This window comes from Parasteatoda tepidariorum, chromosome 2 (genome assembly GCF_982258835.1).
Source record: "Parasteatoda tepidariorum strain Cologne lab strain chromosome 2, Ptep-v5.0, whole genome shotgun sequence".
In the NCBI taxonomy this organism is placed as follows: domain Eukaryota; kingdom Metazoa; phylum Arthropoda; class Arachnida; order Araneae; family Theridiidae; genus Parasteatoda; species Parasteatoda tepidariorum.
The window spans coordinates 97,543,362-97,549,361 of record NC_141756.1 but is presented as its reverse complement, the minus strand read 5'-3'; the positions used below and the strand labels follow the sequence as shown (position 1 = coordinate 97,549,361).

Below are 6,000 nucleotides of genomic sequence, written 5' to 3'. Positions count from 1 at the left end.
ATATAATTTTCGACTTTTATGTATAATCTATAATGTTATAATAATAATAATAATAATAATTGCTATTTTTTTAATTCACAAGTCTGCAAAAACATTGTTTCAGATCAAGTTTTTCGACATATGCCTACCTTGGAATAGGTGTGTGTGGGGGGGGGGGGAGGATTGAGGTTAAATTGGGGCGAAACTTATTTGTGGAAAAAGTTTCGCCAAAACATTAAGGAACTAGCCGTTATTCAAACAATAGTGTTAACAAAATGTTTTTATTACATCCCAGCATTAATTCTCGCAAAATATGAAATCTGTTTTAAAAATTAAAAAATTTGGTTCAACTTTCACAAAAAGTCAATTGCGTATTTTTGTAACCATTAAATCATATTGGGTTTTCATATTTTGCGAAATTTATTGTTCTATAACGTTTGTATTGACGTTTTTTCAATATAGAAAATTACTTTTATGATATTTGGAAGGGAAAAAAAAACTCTAAAAGAAAAAAAGCACACTATTTCAGGTTATGTTTTTTGAGAAAATGGAGGGAGGAAACTTAGGAGAAGATTTTTTTAAAAATTTATTAATTATTTTCATTTAAGATTTGCTGGTTATAATTTTTTGAACAGCCGACCCAATTTCGAGTTTACTACTACCACTGTTCAACGCCGTAGTCTTGTAATTTTGAACCCAATTCAGAAGACAAGGGAACTTTAGTATCAATTATTGGGATACAAGTGAGAGGACTTTTTGATAGAACTATCCCTCACTGGCGTTACACGAAAGCCTCCTACGGTTAGACTGAAGGCAAAGGGACTATAATCCATCATATGTCTACCACTGAGGATATTTTACGTCAGCACATTCGGTGCAAGCCGGGTGTGGAATTCGTATCAACTAGCCATCGCAGGGATTCGAACCCAGGTCACTTCAATGGGAGCCGAGCGTTATTTATTCATATATATTTTCATATCCAGACATTAATTAAGCAGTTAAAAAAAAGTCGTCTCCAGCATTTTTTAAAATCGAAATCTTGACTTCTGGTCTATAAAGAAAATTTGATAAATTAGCAAGTTTAGCTATGTTTAATATTCTAATAATTTTAAACCAGCAGTTGTATTAATTAATTTCATTTTATGCAAATTATCCTTTTACTTTATTACTAATTAACTTTAAATATAGCTATATTATTTAAACTATATTATTTTATGGCCGGCGTTGAACACCAGACCCGTTTTTGTGATTACGACTATCAATGTTCAATCTATGACTTGTAATTTTGAACCAAACCTAGAAGAAGGGAGAATTCTTGGAACAATTTATGGGAAGAAATTTTCCTTCGTGGAGGACTTTTGGAAGAAACTAAACCACATTTGCATTTTATGAGAACGAAAAACACGAAAATCTCTTATGGTTTGCCCAATGGCTGGGGGTTTCTGATCCATGGTCCTTCTACCACAGAGGATTTACTATATTCTCACTGTAATCGGGCAAAGCCGGGAGCAAATTTCTAACTAAGGGGAAGAAGGGGTTAAAAAATAATGGAAAAAATATGACATCATTTATGGATTACCCCTAAAATTAATTTATTAAATAAAGTTCTTTTCAATACATGGAGGTCGGGGGGGGGGTGCGTTGGGTATTTGTGCCCCCCAATGATTAGACATTTTTAAAAGTCTCCCTCAATGTTCCAGATAAATAAGGAAAACTTTCAAGAATCATCATCGATGGATTCCTCAAAGTTAAAAACAAGAAAAGGATAAAAAAAAAATTTCTAATCTTTTTTTGTACATTTGAGCCTTTTTAAAACTGCTAAATTAAAAAATGAATAAATTAAGAATAAGATTTTTTTTCTTCTTATATACGTGAAGCTTAGATAACTTTATATAATTTAATTTCGTCCCCTCAAAAATTGTATCTTTGCGACGGGGTTATTTTAAGATAATGCCACCTCTTTTTTTATTTAAAAACGAGAATTCTATAAAAATTATTCGAAATTTTAAAAAAAAAAATTATATGTTTATTTGTTAAGTAGCCAAAATGTGCGGTGAATAAAATTAGTTCAGAAAAATCTCTGATTTGGCGAATAATATGGAATTATAGAAACACTTTTTGAATATTTCGGTAACCCTAACATTCCCTTTCTCCGAGAGACTTGAACAGAAAAGACGGGTCGCCCAAGGCTATAATTTCCTGCACGTGAGGAAGAATAAGAATAATAAAATAAAAATAAAAATATTTCCTCTCGCTTGGCGATGAGATGGAGAATTTCAGACTCTAGTCCGGTTGTTAAAGAGACAGTTGTGGTTGAAGCTTTTGGAAGCATAATGGATACACGTTTTTCGAGATTTTTATGCCTCAAAAATTACAAACTTTCGGAATGTTAGATCAAATGGATTATTTAGTAATCTAAATAAGCATCGTTCACTCATCTAGGAGTTTAATCGAATTTGTTTTCTCGATAAACAAAGGAAATCGTATTTCTCGCTAACAAAAGCAGGCTATTCTAAAAGAGTGTTCTTTTTTTTTTAAAGTTTGTGTGTGCTCCTGATGTCTTAAGGATCTATGTGATTTTTAAAGTTTATTTCTTTGATTCTTTTAAATTCTCATATGGTGAGTAATTTTATCGTGTTTTTAATTGTTTTCTGATATTGAAGTATTCGTATTATTGTTGAATAACTGTTGCTGTGTATCGGTTCTTGTGATTTTTGTAGGCTGTTGTTGTTGTTACTCGCGCTGTTGTTGTTACTCGTTCTGTTGTCTCGATGAGTTTAAAATCTGCATGTATTTTTAATTCATGAAACCTTGCTGCACTAAGAAATTAATTACTCTCATCAGAGTGACCAACCAGAACAAAAAAATTCCCTTTTTATTTGTAATCAGTGTTATAAATTTTTAGAGTATTATTTTTTAGTTATGCCTTATTATTGTACACATGCAAGAAAAAAGCAACAAGCAATTCTATAATTAATATTAATACGAGACCCATTTTATAGGCAAAAAAATATTGGATTTCAATGAAATTTTTCACACATTTCACAAGAATCTGATTTTTTTTTAATTCATAAAACCTTGCTGCATTAAGAAATAATTAAATTAATTACTCATTATCAGAGTGACCAATCAAGAAAAAGAATTCCCTTTTTTATTTGTAATCGGTTGTATAAATTTTTAATTAATATTTTTTAGTTACGCCTTATTATTGTACACATGGAAAAAAAACAAAAACAATTATATAATTATTATTAATTCGAGACCCATTTTTTTAACAAAAAAATTTTGTAGTTTAATGAACTTCTTCACACATTTTACAAGAATCTGATTTTTTTTTAAATTTATGAAACCTTGCTGCATTAAGAAATTAATTAAATTAATTACTCTTATCAGAGTGATCAATCAAGAAAAAAAAAATTCCCTGATTTTTATAAAAGAAATTCCTTTTTATTTGTAATCCACAGTATAAATTTTTAATTATTATTTTTTCAGTTATGCCTTATTATTGTATTAATACAAAGAAAAAAAAAAGGACAATTATTGTAAATACAAGACCCATTTTTTGGGTTTAAAAAAATATTTGATTTCAATGAGCTTCAAACCCTAATTTTCCCTGACAATTCCAGATTAATACAATACCTTGTCAATTTGTAATTAAGCTATTAATAATGATAATTATGCATTTTATCATTATTGTAATTTACATGTTAATGGTATTATCAATAATTTTTTTTAAGAACAACAATAGGTTACAATTAAAATGGAAGTATTAATAGAAAGATTTAATCTGAGAATGGGAATTCCCTCATTATTCCTTTTAAATTAAGTAAAAGATATCAACTTTATAAATTTATTTTTGATTGAAAAATGCAATTATTATCAGGGGTCTGTCCAAGCCAAATTTACTACTGTTTAGCGGTACCTTCACAAATTCAACTTTAGGAAAAACGGTATTTCACAAAATACTTTTTCTTAAAATTTCATTTTTGCGTCGCGTAAGAAACGATAAATCCATATTTTTACCATCTTTTTGTGTTGATTTTTTAATATAATTTTTAATTTTTCACAGATTATGTCTAAATTTTCACAAAATAGGTACTGCTCAGAAAAACCTAGACAGACCCCTGATTATGTAATGCTTTGCATTTTGTTGCTTAATGCAACCATATTGAGTTATGTAATTTCTAGATGGTGCATAGCGTTTTTAAAAAGTGCTTAAAGGTGCTTATTTTTGATTTTCGTTATTCAAAAGCCCTTTTAAAGTTGCTTTTTTCATGCTGTTTTTTAAAAGTGCTTAATTTTCCCTTTAGGAAAATTTTTGGAGACTGTTTTCTTTACTATGTCGATTTTCGGTACATATTATGCAAAAGCGTGCTTTTCGCATTGTTCCATTCAATGTTTTCACAATTCATTTCGGCGTACTGTTGGTCCAAACCTTATGAAAGTGCCAATCATATTACATGTTTGATGAAATGCTTGCAAGTCCGCATGTGTGTCTACTAATCTGGGTTCATTGAGATTCTAGCACTCTCATGGGCAACTCTGCTGCATTTTGCAAGATTTTCTCAATTTCAGGCTTCGTTTTCCACCCTCTGATAGCGAACCGAAAAATATCATGATCATTTTTTAAAGGCAGGAAAAGAGTTCTTTGTCAGAAACTAGTTTTCTTCTCCTGATCATTTAAAATCTTTGAAAATTAGTTTGCATTTTGTTAATGTATATAGTGCTTAAAAATATTTTTTTAGTGCTTAATAAGTACTTAAACAGTGCATTTTTTTTGCTGAAAGATTTGGCTACGCACCCTCTCCTATTACTGTTGTCAGGAAAACTAATTGATAAAACAAAACTTTTGTTAAGGAAACTGTTTAATAATTTTTATTTTAATTCGAAATGGGATAAAATGAACTCTCAATTTTAATCAATTTGAAAGTTATCAATGAATGCAAAACAACTTGTTACTCAAAAAGTATTTCGTGCTGTACTCCATGGTTCCCAAGTTATTTAGTAATTTGTAAAATAGGATATCTTAGTTTATAATTTGTAAGGCAAAATTTTTATTTGACATTTTAAAATATTTAAAAGTGAGATAAAAAATAGAATTCTTATAAATGTGGAAATATCTGTGGCTGGTAAAATGTTTAATAATTTCTTAATTAGATAACTGTTTTGATATACTATACTTGGGGAGGTTTCAGTTTCATGATCTGTAGTGGAATAATTGGCAAATCTTGGCAACTTCCGGGCATCAGCCCACTAGAAACATTCGAAAAAACATCACAGAAGAGGACCAACTCAGAAGATTTGATTCCCCCGGGCAAACATCTACATGTTTTTTTAAAAAAAAGTTGTCAAGTTTAAAATCTAATTGACACCTTGACGATTGTAGTTGGCATGAGAGATCACAATACGAAAAAATCCCCCTATCCCTTAACCACTGTTTTTAATGTAAACAAACCTCAATTTTGCAAACTCGAAAGAAGACTCTAAAAATTTCGTGATATAAAAAATTCAAGATGCCAAACATTTTATATTTTAATTGAATATTGAATACTTCTTTACAATTCAGTCCAATAACTATTGCCATTTTAAACGTTAACATCAAAACTATTTTTTGAGGTAAATTGTATTTAATTCAAAAAACATTTTTTTTTTAAACAATGTCATTGTTTTTACTTTTTCATTTGATTTTGTGTTTTGCTGAAATTCTACTTCTCCATCATTTTTTCTGATAATACATTATGAAACATTTCTCTAGGGACCTTAGTCACTCTTAATACTTTTTATTCTTCCAAATCAGTGCCGGCGGAAGACTTTTTCGCTTTCTGGGTGATACTGTGAACAGCACCCTTAAAATTTTATTTTGAAAATAAAAAAAATCTGATTTTTTTTGTTTTGTTTTTGAAATAGCTTAAAATTGTTTAGCCAGTGTAGTCATAAGGCTTCACTCTTAACTACTACTTACTTATTTTAATCTATATCTTTTTTTTTTCTATATCAACCCACAATGCTCATTTAGGAAAC

General features: G+C 29.5%; 1 protein-coding gene across 2 annotated transcripts in view; it reads left to right on the top strand.

The window, feature by feature from the left end:
• The first annotated feature begins 2,092 nt into the window (after positions 1-2,092).
• Positions 2,093-6,000, top strand: part of LOC107437450 (interference hedgehog) — an 86,768-nt gene continuing 82,860 nt past the window's right edge. For both annotated transcript variants that reach the window (XM_087157814.1, XM_087157812.1), the window contains exon 1: positions 2,093-2,598. The gene's annotated coding sequence lies outside the window, so the exon portion shown is untranslated. The remainder of the gene's footprint in view (positions 2,599-6,000) is intronic.